The sequence below is a fragment of the Myxocyprinus asiaticus genome, chromosome 23, assembly GCF_019703515.2.
Source record: "Myxocyprinus asiaticus isolate MX2 ecotype Aquarium Trade chromosome 23, UBuf_Myxa_2, whole genome shotgun sequence".
NCBI lineage: Eukaryota > Metazoa > Chordata > Actinopteri > Cypriniformes > Catostomidae > Myxocyprinus > Myxocyprinus asiaticus.
The window spans coordinates 25,955,572-25,969,606 of record NC_059366.1 but is presented as its reverse complement, the minus strand read 5'-3'; the positions used below and the strand labels follow the sequence as shown (position 1 = coordinate 25,969,606).

General features: G+C 41.7%; 1 pseudogene; it reads left to right on the top strand.

The window, feature by feature from the left end:
• Window positions 1-1,091: 1,091 nt before the first annotated feature.
• LOC127413779 (heparan-alpha-glucosaminide N-acetyltransferase-like) overlaps window positions 1,092-14,035 on the top strand; it is a 37,034-nt pseudogene continuing 24,090 nt past the window's right edge.

Genomic DNA, 14,035 nt, shown 5'->3' with positions numbered 1-14,035 from the left:
TACAGTAATATTTTTATGGGTACTGGCACATATGGTATCAATGTAAATGAAATGGCAGATAAGGTGGCAAAGGAAGCCACAAAAAATGAGCATATTGATTTGATAGTTAGCCGCAGCAGGACAGAAATCAAGAGCATTATTTAGTAAAGATTGAAGGAAAGGTGGCAAAACCAATGGGAGGAAGAAAGGAAAGGACGATAGTTCTATAGAATTCAAATTCGTTGTTTGCCAACCGCGAATAAACCTCAAAAGAAGATGAAGAAGAGACTCAAGAGAGGATTCTTGCTACGAGATCTTGACTTGATGATGCAGCTGCAAGCTGTGAGAGAATCTAGACCAAGCAATAAAACTTCCAGTTTTTACAAAACGTTAGAAATATCTGGACTTCATGTGAATGTCGCAACTGTCAAAAAAGGATTCTGATTTATAAAAAGGCATGAATTACAATCCCATTAATTTCATGTCATTTGAAAACAATACATTTTTGAAAAAAATGTCTAATAAAAAAGTATGCTATTTATAAGTTCATATGCACATTTTATATTAATCTGAGTTCATCATATAGCTGTTCTTGCCATGATTATGTTAACTGAAATCTTTCATCCAGCGACACCTCAACACAACACAATTCAACCGAATAGCTGAATAATTAACATGAAAGAGAGACAGGGTTATTGATAGAGAACCAGCATGAGAAGAACTATTTTGTCATCTTGCTCTTTGCCCTTTTCGATCTTTTTGGATCATAAGACTAAAAATAAATTCCTCTCTCTTGTCTTTCAATTCACATAAAGTAAAAGTATGTGGATCCTGTAAATTGTGGTTTGTGCTTTTTCTGAAAATAAAATATATCATCCTCACATATGTATGCAGTTTTCCAGGAGTTCCCCATGCCTCTGTATCTGTTTTAGCTTTGTTATCCATTCATTTATTATCTTGTGGTGTTTTATGGCAAGTTAAATCAAACAGAAACAATAAAACATCTCAAACATCACTGTAATCACATGTACAGTGATCTTTGAGCTCTCTTTATTTTCATTTGTACAAAAAGAAAAAAGCCTTGAAGAAGAACAGTAGATTTTGTATTAACAATGAAGATGATTAATGTCCTGAATGTTTTCTTTTTCACTCTTCTCTCAGCAGGATTCTGTGAGAAACCTCATAATGAAGGTAGGCGCAGGCTGTTATTCAAGTTGTTTAAAATGTGTATAAATAGGTGTATGAACTTGAAATGTATTGTTATAAGTTAATGCAATCTTACTGTCTTTGTCTCCTTTACTAGCTTACCTGCTGAAAATGGACAAAGCATTGCTAACCTTCTATAGTGAACTACCGTACAGCATTGTAGTTCACTACACCTCAGATTACTGTTATAAGGTATTGCAAAACTGTATTATTAACTTGCGAGTGACTGACATTAGTGATTCTTTAGTGAAACTTTATGCACTTGCTCATACAAATCTGTAGAGCCTGTATGAACTGTCAAAAATGCTGATGACTCTCTCTCTCTCTCTTCTACAGTGTCTTCATCAGCCTCTTACCACAGTTGAAAACGGGAATGTTTTTGTTGTGATAAGCACTCCATTCCCACTGACCATGAGAATCTCACCTGTGGATGGAAACAGCACTCTATGCAGAGAAGGCTCACCTTGAACTGCACATCAACTTGCTAATTAAAGGGATAGTTCACCCAAAAATGAAAAGTCTGTCATCATGTACACACTCTCATGTTGTTGCAAACCCACATGACTTTCTTTCTTTCTTGTAGAACAGTTTTTTTTAAATCCCTCTTTCTCCCCAATTTGGAATACCCAATTTCCACTACTTAGTAGGTCCTCGTGGTGGTGCGGTTACTCACCTCAATCCGGGTAGCGGAGGACAAGTCTCAGTTGCCTCTGCTTCTGAGACCATCAATCCGCGCATCTTATCACGTGGCTCGTTGTGCATGACACCATGGAGACTCACAGCATGTGGAGACTCATGCTATTCTCCACGATCCACGCACAACTTACCACGCACCCCATTGAGAGCGAGAACCACTTAATCGTGACCACGGGGAGGTTACCCCATGTGACTCTACCCTCCCTAGCAACCGGGCCAATTTGGTTGCTTAGGAGACCTGTCTGGAGTCACTCAGCACACCCTGGATTTGAACTCGCGACTCCAGGGGTGGTAGTCAGAGTCAATACTCACTGAGCTACCCAGGCCCCTACACAAAAGGAGCCTTAGTCACCGTTCACTTTTAGTGTATCTTTTATTTTCATTCATTGAAAGTAAGTGGTGACTGAGTCTTACATTACGGAACTATATGAGGTTGAGTAAATTATGAAATAATTTTCATTTTTGAGTGAACCATCCCTTTAGTCATTACATAATCATAAAAAAAAGTGTATGGTTCTTTAGTTATTATTACCAGATAATTGAAGGTTTTTTCTTAAACCTTCAATTTTATTAAGCAGGTACTATGAAGATCTTACATAGACTTGATATATGGGTCTAATAGCAAATGATTGCAGTGACAGAGAATATTTATAGCCATGTGTGTTTGAGTGTGATCTGGCCTTTGGAGAATACCTCACTGTGCATTCATCACACTGCATTTTGGGGTTAACAAGCTGACACTAAAATAATGATGAAAAAGACCATTAAGACATCAAAGCTTGAGGACCCTCTCAAACCCCAGCTGGGATGTTAAACAGAAGGAAACAAAACCCATATTTACAAACATTCTGGGTCATCAAGGTTGAGGTTTGAGCAATTTTTAAATGGGTTGGCAGGGGGTATCTAATTTCGTAAGACAAGCCAAAGTATCTCCCCCCACCTTATGGCTGTGGTCTAGTCCTGGGCTTCTTTAAGATCGATAGTGAGGTCCCTTTCCAGACTGAGTTGTTATCGATTTACCTTCTCTACCAAAGAACGTGCTAGCCACTATGTCATCCCCAGGTCGATCAATAAAGACGTATAGTGCACATTTTGGGGGGTAGAAAAAGGAAAAGGTGGAATGGGTTTTAAAGTTGCACTTCTCACAATAACCCTCTAGATGGCCCCATTTTGCCTCTCGTATGTCAATGTTGATGTTCCAGCTTCTCTCTCTCTCTCTCTCTCTCTCTCTCTCTCTCTCTCTCTCTCTCTCTCTCTCTCTTTATTAACAAATACAAAACAAAGTACAAGGGAATACATTATCATAATGCACTAACAGCCTTATACCACAGATTTTTCATGTCTGCATCATTTTTCATTATACATCAAATCCAGACAGATATACCGTACATCACAAATCTTCAATACAAAGAAATGTTTTCAAAAGAAGAGATGTCTTTTACTATTATTTTTTGATAGATCAAAGAATTATATATAAAAAAAGTTTCAAATCAATGTAGAATAGTCTAAAATTTTGTATAATTGACATACATTTTGCTTTATGTATGTGAAATTTCCCAAACAAAGCCACAATTTTAATTACAACCCCAATTCTGAAAAAGTTGGGACAGTATGAAAATTGCTAATAAAAACAAAAATGAGTGATTTGTAAATTATAATCACCCTTTGCTATATTGAAAGCTCTACAACTACACATTATATGATGTTTTACCCTGTGAATTTCATTGTTTTTTTTAAATGTACAGTCATTTCAAATTAGATGATTGCAACACACTCCAAAAAAGTTGGGACAGTCGAGTGTTTACCACTGTGAAACATCACCATTTATTCTAATTACACTTATTAAGCATTTGAGCAATGAAGACACAAGTTTGTTAAGTTTAGAAAGTGGAATTTTCCTCCATTCATCCATTATGTAGGTCTTTAGCTGCACAACTGTACGGGGTCTTTGTTGCCATCTAATGCGCTTCATAATGCACCACATATTCTCAATTGGAGACAGGTCAGGACTGCAGGCAGGACAATCTCGCACCCACACTCTCTGCTCACACAGCCATGCACCTGAATTCTGGGCAGTATGAGGTTTGAAGTTGTCCTGCTGGAAAATGCAGGGACATCCCTGGAAAAGACGGTGCTGGATGGCAGTATATGTTGTTCCAAAATTTGTATATATCTGTATGCATTCATGGTGTTTTCACAGATGTGAGTTACCCATGCCATAGGCACTGACACATCCCTGGCCCATACAGACACTGGCTTTTGGACCTGACGATAATGACAGCTTGGATGGTCCTTTTCCTCTTTGGCCCGGATAACACAACGGCTGTGTTTTTCAAAAACCTTTTGAAATGTGGACTCTTCATACCAAAAAACACAGTTCGACTGTTCTATTTTCCATCTAAGATGAGAACGAGCCCAGAGAATTCGGCAGCGCTTCTGGACAGTGTTGATGTTGGGCTTCTGCTTTGCATAGTAAAGTCTGAACTTGCATCTGTGGATGCAGCGGCGAGTGGTGTTGACTAACAAAGGTTTACTAAAGTTATCCCAAGCCCATGCTCATGATATCCATTACAGATGAATGATGTTTTTTAAGACAGTGACATCTGAGGGATCACACACATTCAGAAGTGGTTTTCGTCTTGCCCTTTACGCATCGAGATTTGACTAGATTCCTTGAATGTTTTAACTATATTGTGCACTGTAGATGGTGAATTGCCCAAAATTCTTCCAATTTGTCTTTGGGGAACATTGTTCTCAAAGTGCTGGATTATTTGCTGAAGCATCTGTAGGCAAATTGGCAAGTCTTGAACGATCCTTGCTCTTGAAGGACTAGGCTGTTTTTGGAGGCTCCTTATACAGTATACAGTACTATGACACAATTGCCTCACCTGTTTAAAATCTCCTGTTTCACATCACCTAATTTCAACTCGTCAAATTGTTATGAGTCTTAAATTGCCCCTGTCTCAACTTTTTTGGAGCGTGTTGCAATCATCTGATTTGAAATTACTGTACATTTTCAAAAAAACAATAAAATTCACAAGGTAAAACATCATATTATGTGTAGTTGTGGTGCTTTCGATATAGAAAAGGGTGAATATAATTTATAAATCACTCCTTTTTGTTTTTCTTAGCATTTTTCATACTTTCCCAACATTTTCAGAATTGGGGTTGTATGTTGTCAACTGCCTATAATCCAGTATCACACTCTAAAAACAAGACCATTCTATCATTTATTTGAATAACTCACATTTAGAAAGAGGCCTTTCTACATACAATTCTACAGTGGCCCAGGTTGCACAGCACAACAAAATTAGCAAAGCAAACAAAAGCTGAAAACACAATGGAAATAAACCACAGTACAACTAAATTAAAGGTGCAGTATGTAAGATTCTGAAACCCTTGTTATTAATGACACCTGTGACCCTTAAGTGAACTGCAGCCTGTTGCTCGTGATCGCGGGCACACACTCTATAGGGACCAAAACAAAGAGACTGAACATTTTTGGACATTTATAGTTTACCTAAAACATAATTACATGGGAGGCATCAGTCACCAAATATTGTATTATTTTTAAGAAAATAGCATTAAAAACATTCATAAATTAGAATTAATCTGAAATCTGAAAACGCTATGAGTGAAATGTGCAACACAAAATGTAAGTATGCTTAAATAGAAGAAAGCTTTTGTTTTTTTAAATAAATAAATAAATAAATAATCAGTTACCATCACCATAACCATAGGATGTGATGGATGGACCAGTGTTTTATTACATGCTGATGACGTTATTTCTCCTCTTAGTCTGAGTCAGACATTTGAGGAAGCTGGCCATTATTCTCTGAGGACAGTCTTACTTGCTAAATTACGTGACCTGTTCTCTCACTGTGGACAGGAGTCCACACAATACATACCTGCGTAAGCACAAGTATAATTAAAAACAATTCATTGCCACCATTAAATAAGCAACCTAAAAACATGTCTTGTGTTCTTAAGTTCTACAAGGAAGTTCCTCTCAGATCCCAGGAGTCAGATACAGAATGTATCGATCTGCTGAACTGCCTGTTTCTTGAAAAACAGCTCAAAGAAAAGCTTTTCTGCCATGTTTGTTTTGGAAGATGCCCTGGGAGGGGATCATTGTGAGAAATACATTAGAGGAGCATGAAGGTTTAAAGCGTAATGGGGTTTTGAAAGGACCACACTCCATAATGTGGAGTCTACTCTGCAATAGTGCAGATTATGTTGTAGATCAGACTTTTAAGGGCAAGTAGCCATTATCTGTTAGATATATGGCCAGTGTGACTAAACTCCCTATATGATGAGCTTCCATTAGCTGGACTGGCTATTGTGATAACACTCCAATTCCAAAGGTCTCTCATGACTCTTAAAGTAATCAGTTTGTTAAGAAGAACTGATGAAGAACAAAATATGTTTTATTTTCAATTGGACTGCACTGCCTAGAGTGACCGAATTAGTGGAAATTTTAGTTCAGGCAAATATTTTAAGCCTCCATAGGCAACCTTGGTCTTAAAAAATAGAAACCCTCACCTCAGCCTTGGGTCTGTGGTGAATGCAAGCAGTAATTATACATACACGCAGGAAAAGGTTTGCTTAACCTTAAACTCTAATTAACTTTACGATTGAACTGTGCAAATTAAAGTACATCTGAGTGTTGCTGACTCTCATTTTAACCAATTAGAGTTGCAATAATTTACTGTGAAATAGGAGTAGGATAGTTTACTGAGGATTATTTGATGAATGATCAGCAGTAATTGTATTACTCTTCACTACAAATAAAAAGAAAACAGCACTTGTCCTCAAAATTTGCTCTCAAGGGATCGGCAGCTTTGGATTAAAGCACCTGTTTTAAGATTAGTTTTGTTTTCTGTCAATTTCTCACTACAAACTAAACAAGCTGAAGGACATTTGAGGCATGACAAACATGACAAACTTAAAAACACTCTTAAGTGGCCAAAGTGTTGAACGTACATTCTGTGTTTATTTATCTCAGGGCCAGTTTGGCCAGGCTCCTCTACTCAGTCATCGCTATAGTTTCATCACAGCTTCACTGTTTCCCCTCATGTCATCAAGTGCATTCACACGTTGATGAAATGCTCCTTTCAGTGTTTGTTTTTCCACAAAAAGCCTCCCCTGTTCCATCTAAAAGAGATCGCTTGACATCAGCGGATGCAACATGTCCATTTCATTAACCATGATCTAAGTATTTGAGTCTATGTGAGGGCTTCTTGATTATAAAAGATGATAAATGGTGGTTTACAATTTAGACATTTTGTAAGCATTATGTAACTCAGTTTAGTTGTATGGCAAGTAAAATGTCTGATCAAAAAAAAAAAAATCTTGATCTCAATCTGATTTACACAGGCATGACGGGGAATATGCAACTTTTATGTCAGACTTGTGTATAGCTTCAACAGTGGCGGGCCGTGCATTAAAAGTCTAGGCCTTCAGTGTGATTCATTCCATTAAGAAAACACAGTTTCACAATGAATAAGACACCTTATGCCTTTGGGCATCATACATTATGTCGCAGCTAACTAATAATTCCAATTAACATTTTAAAAGCACGACCACGCACGAAAGCCAGAACTTGAAATGACACTTAATGCTCAAGCAAGCCTAATTTTAACTGCAGCATGACTGTTTTGTGCGATGACGTCTCCCGAACAGACATTCAGAAATCATAATTGTTCATATGACTCTACCAAGGAGGTCTATAATACCTGGAAAAAATCTATCTAATAATGTTTGCGATTTAAATGTTGCTTGCAATAAATTTCGTTTCGTCAGGGTACACGGTTATGCTGCGTTCCATTCAAGTTGGATGTGGGATATTCTTACTTGATATCTCCGACCATAAATGTATTCCATTCCCCGATATTCAGAACCACAATGCTCCCGTTAGTTTAGCAGGGGTTTGACTCTCATTAGAGATGTCTCCTAGCAACCCAACTGATAAACAATGCTGCAGCGCTAGCGTTTGTGCTTCAGGTGTACGATTATCAAAAGAGATTATAATGTTTTATACACCTGTTTCTGAGGCGTTTGTTAAACAAGCTTTAATATCATGTAATGTGGAAACAAACTCATTTATCGATATTACTTAATAAAGTGAATGTTTAGCACTTACTTTGTATATCTCCCTGAGTGTCGACATGTTTGTGTTACATCATGCCCCTGCATCTCAGCGAAATCAGAGTTGAGAATTTCTGCACGAGCCAACAAGTTGTAATTCTGACTTAAAGATGCATTCCATTGCACTTTTCCTAGTAGGAAGTTGTAAAATCTGACTTTCCGAGTTGAATGGAACGCAGCACTTCTTTTCAAAACTTGATCCGATACTAAATGCTCCAGCGGCCTAATTTACACTTAGAAAACTCCTGATGTTGCTATAACAATGCAAAAACACTTACCAATTTACTTGAAGTGAAAATCAGTCCTCCTTTCATGATTAATAAATTAAGCAATCACACGGTCATGCAGAACATCTTGTGTTTTTAAATCCATAAGGATCTCTTTCTCAATGGTGATAGCGGCAGTAATGACAGTCGACTCATCAGCAAGATCTCACGCTCCTCGCTTTCAAATTACGTCACTTAAAGCGTGATTGCATCACTCAAGGCCAGCTAGAAGACCTAGACCGGGACATATCCTAAAGACCACACCCACCAAGAACAAATAAATCAATCTGATTGTCTGATGAATCTGACAATCTGACTTTAGTTGCCCATTCATTTGCACTGTTGAGGGATTCTGTGGAAATTCTGAAGGCCTGAGGGGGTGGAGCTCAAACTCACGCTACTTCAGCTAACGAGCTTGGCTTTGGGCATGTGATTTGTGAAACAGTTGTCACGCTTCACTTGTAAGCATCAAGGAATGAATTCTGACTGGATAAACTTTTAGTTTTTCTCTATTTGTTTGTAGATTAATTAAGAGTGGAAAGCAATTAAAAATACATAGGCAAAAAGGTGATTGAGAATGAAAGGATGGAAAATATTTATTTATTTGGCATGTTAGGCCAGCAGAGAAGGCTTTGCTGGCCCTGAGAATTCGCCACTGGCTTCCAAATAATCTTTGCTTCCTGTTATACACCTTTTCCTAAGCAGTCAGTATCATGGATGAGACAGCCGCTGGCAGCCAACATAATCCATTCCATCATGCTCTGTGAAAATAATGGCCTCACTGCATGGGCTTTTTGGAGGCCCTAGGCTAGGGAATCATACAGATTGATTGTTCGCCTATAGACTGGTTATAGATTACATAAAAGGACACTGGTGGTTTCTTGAGAGCTCCCTTGTGGCACAGCATGGGTGAAATAATCCGTTCAGAGAGGAACTAGAAACTGAACTTGTTTGTAATTGTTTTTTCCCTGTGATTTTACAGATTGCTACAATGTAAATACTAACAGCCATCTTAAGCTAAACACATTTGTTAATGCAGCTTCAGGTTTGTTCTTACTAGTTAACATCAACAGCATTTGTTGTATAAATTTAAATAACACAAAGATAATTTCGTGTCATCCCTTGTTAAAATAATAAAAGCAAAAATTGTGGTTACAGTAAGGCACTTACAAATATTTTTTGGAAGTAAATGGGGCCATTCCATAAATGTTAAAATACACACTTTTACAAAAGTATAGCCACAAGACATTAACATCATGTGTGTTAACATGATTTAAGTGTGATAAAATCCTTTACCTTGATGATTTACTGGTGTTACGTCGTTATGACAACATAGTTGTAATATTGGATATAACTTCACACAAATAAGGTTAGTAAGCAAATTTATCACAATAAAATTATGTTAATATGTAAAATGTTAACGTATTGTGGCTATACTTTGAAATAGTGTGCTCTTTAACATTTATGGACTGGCCCCATTCACTCTCATTGTAAGTGCCTTGCTGTAACCACGATTCTTTTTTTTTTCTTTTTTTTCTAAATAAACAAAGTGTCAAAATAATTTTTTGTGGTAATCAACATTATGTCACAAATGCTGTTGAACATTCCTTTTATCTAGGTACTGTTTAAAAGTTACCACATACAATTACTAGTCCACTTTATTTGAACCAAAAATTTATTTTTTTAGATTATATATTTTTATTTATGAAATAAAAAGGCTATATTAGATTATATTTTTATATGATTTTTTTAAACACTTGATTTGCATGCTTTTAAGGTCAACAAGATTTTTACAGTATGTAACAAACATTTTTTTTTTTTTTTTATCACTAAACATATAAAACAATTTTCTTTGAAACTCACCTCAAAAGTACTCCAATAGCCATATACTGTATATATGCAAAAACAGCAGAATAAGTTTGTTCATAAACTTGTATATTTGATATTGATTGCATTTCTCAGCAATGCTGGTGGCATTCTTGATACTGGTTCTTAGCGCTGTCCTTTGGGCCTCGTTGCCTTTTGTCCTCAGGTAACAATGTTAACCTACACTCAAAAACGTCTCGGTTACTGTCGTAACCTCCCTTCCCTGATGGAGGGAATGAGACATTTTGTCGATATAGTGACACTAGGGGTTGCTCTTGAGAGCCCCAGACACCTCAGATTTTTGAGAAAAGGCCAATGAGAATTGGCGAGTGGAATTTGCATGGCTTGCAACCACTCATTCAGGTTTTGTGCTGAGGAGCCGAGACAGGGTCGTAGGTAGTACAGCGTTGTGGCAAGAGGGACACAACGTCTTGTTCCCTCCATCAGGGAACGGAGGTTACGAAAGTAACCGAGACATTCCCCTTCTGTCACTCACTCGATGTTGTGTCGATGTAGTGACACTAGGGGTCCCTATACGAAACACCACAACTAGCTGAACCGTGTTACGTGGACTGCCGGTGCAGGTGCAAGCAAGCTGCTGCGTGTGTAGTAGCAGGTGCACCGGTCTACACGTAGCCTCCCCCAATGCCCCATAAAACGTCATATAGTTCCCCACATCCCTAGGGGGGGAAGAGCCGTATCTAGTATGGAAGCAGGCTGCGCCAGCCGCGGCCTTTTCTCTCTATGTTTTCTCTCCACAGAGTTTTCAGTTATTCGGCTGGGGCCATTTTAATGCTCAATATATGCGCTGGGGAAGGTGTTCTTTTCCTATCCTATTCTTTCAGGGGGAAAATACCCTGTGGAGACCACATCCTGCCCAGAGGGGAGGTAACATGTGGCAAGCACGTCATGTGGGCTCAGAGCCACACATGGAAGAGGCGCGGTGGTAGGTCCTGTCTGAAAGTTTAGAAGCTCTAAAAACACAGCGACCGGGACAGAGAGGGCTCTGTCGAAGGGAGACGCAGGTCTGCCGACAGGGAGACCGTACTGCGGAAAATACATCACAGGGGGTTACCGGAGTAACCGGCACCTGTGGAGCACCTACCTCAGTAAGGGTATATTAGTGCACTTACTGGTTCCGGCTGTGAATTCCTCCACTGAATTCGCAAGCCACAGGGCTAGGGAGGAAGGACATCCAGGGTTCATGGGTTCGTGAACTCGCATGGGAAAAGAAGCGCACATCGTGAACACCCGGCCAGCTGTCCGTATTCCCGAATTTACCTGTTCATACCTGACAGAACATGGGACGAAACTGGCTCAACCCGGAGATTGTAAAATCTCGCGAAGGTATTGGATGTCACCCAGCACGCTGCCCTGCAGATGTCTGCTAGAGAGGTGCCATGGGCCAGTGCCCACAAGGATGCCAGACTCCTTGTGGAATGTGCTCGCATTCCCAAAGGGGCGTGCCGGCCTGGGCCTGGTATGCCATAGCGATGGCATCCACGATCCAGTGGGCAAGCCTCTGTTTGGAGACAGTGTTCCCTTTCCGCTGTCCGCCAAAGAAGACAAAGAGCTGCTCAGAGCGTCTAAAGCTCTGCGTGCGAACCAAGTAGATGCGCAAAGTACGCACCGGACACAGCAACGACAGGGCTGGGTCTGCCTCCTCCTGGGGCAGCACTTGCAGGTTCACCACCTGATCCCTGAATGGGGTTGTGGGAACCTTGGGCACATAGCCCTGCCGGGGTCTCAGGATTACGTGAGAATCACCGAACTCCAGGCAGATATCGCTGACAGAGAACGCTTGCAGGTCCCCGACCCTCTTGATGGAGGTGAGCGCAATCAGGAGGGCCATCTTCAAGGAGAGGGCTTTCAACTCAACTGACTCTAGCGGCTCAATGGGGGCTCCGCGAAGGCCCAGGAGGACCACGGAGAGATCCCATGAGGGGAACAGGCATGGCCTAGGAGGATTCAGCCTCCAGGCGCCTCTCAGGAACCTGATGATCAGGTCTTGCTTCCCTAAGGACTTACCGTCCACTGTATCGTGGTGTGCCGCTATGGCGGCCACATACACCTTCGAGGTGGAGAGGGACAGCCGTTCCTCCAGCCTCTCCTGCAGGAAGGAAAGCACTGACCCGACTGCACATCGCTGAGTGTCTTCAGCTTGGGAAGAACACCAATTCATGAACCGACGCCACTTCAGGGTATAAAGCTGCCTCATGGACTGAGTGATCGTGTCTACCACTGCTGGTGGTAGGCCACTTAGGTCTTCCACGTCCCGTCCAAGGGCCAGACGTGGAGGTTCCAGAGGTCTGGGCACGGGTGCCAGATGGTGCCCCGTCCCTGAGAAAGAAGGTCCTTCCTCAGGGGAATTCGCCAGGGAGGGGCTGTCGCGAGCCTCCCTGACCTTGCACAGGGTCTGTGCAAGTAGGCTCACTGGGGGGGGTGCTGTATTCCAGCACGTCTGGGCCGAGGGGGGCCCCCGTCGGAGAATACCAGAGCGGGCAGTGGGAGGTTTCTTGGGAGGCAAATAGGTCTACTTGTGCTTTGCCAAACCGACTCCAAATCAGCCGGACCACCTGGGGGTGGATTCTCCACTCTCCCCTGAGTGTCACCTGCCGTGACAGCGTGTCTGCTGTGGCATTGAGGTTGCCAGGGATGTGAGTGGCCCGCAGCGACCTCAGTTGCCGCTGACTCCATAGGAGGAGACAGCGGGCGAGTGCAACATGCAACGTGAGCGTAAGCCACCGTGGCGTATTATATGCTACTGTTGCTGTGTTGTCCATCCGGACCAACACATGCTTGCCCCGGATCAACAGCAAAAGCCTCCGTAGGGTGGGCAATACTGCCAGCAACTTGAGGCAGTTGATGTGCCAACACAGTCGCGGTCCTGTCCAGGAGCCAGCGGCTACCTGCCCGTTGCACACGGCGCCCCAGCCTCGCTTGGAGGTGTCTGTCATAATGATGACGTGCCTGGACACTTGCTGTAGGGGAACTCCTGCCTGTATAAATGCAAGGTCTGTCCAAGGGCTGAACAAGTGGTGGCAGATTGGCGCGATGGCCACACGATGTGTGCCGCGGCGCCACGCCCATCTCGGACTCAGGCAGTTCAACACCGACCACGCGCGCTCGCTCATGTGGCACGCTATCATCGAGATTGAGTCTAACTCCATTCCGAGAAAAGAGATGCTCTGAACCAGGGAGAGCTTGCTCTTTTCCTAGTTGATCCGAAGCCCTAGCAGGCTGAGGTGCCTGAGCGCGAGGTCCCCGTGTGCGCATAGCAACTCTCGAGAGTGAGCTAGAATCAGCCAGTTGTCAAGATAGTTGAGTATGCGGACACCCACTTCCCTTAACGGGGCAAGAGCTGCCTCTGCGACTTTTGTGAAGACACGAGGGGACAGGGACAGGCCGAAGGGGAGGACCTTGTACTGATACGCCCGGCCATCGAAAGCAAACCGTAGAAAGGGTCTGTGTCAAGGTAGAACTGACACGTGAAAGTACGCGTCCTTCAGGTCTACCGCCGCGAACCAATCTTGATGCTGGACACATGCCAAAATGTGCTTTGGCGTCAGCATCTTGAACGGGAGTCTGTGCAAGGCCCGGTTCAGAACTCACAGGTCCAAGATTGGCCGCGACCCACCGCCTTTCTTCGGTACGATGACTTGCACTTTCACTTCCAAGTGATGTTAGATGTGAATGCTGCTGTGCTCTATAAGCAGTTGCTATCAAACTGACAGTTCAACAGTGTCATTGTCCTTACACTTGCTCAGCTGGCATATACAAATTATTAAAAAAACAAAACCAACATAAGACAATTATTTAAATAAACCTGTGTAAATTAACAAAATTTCATTACGTTAAAGTTTGATTAACCTAAT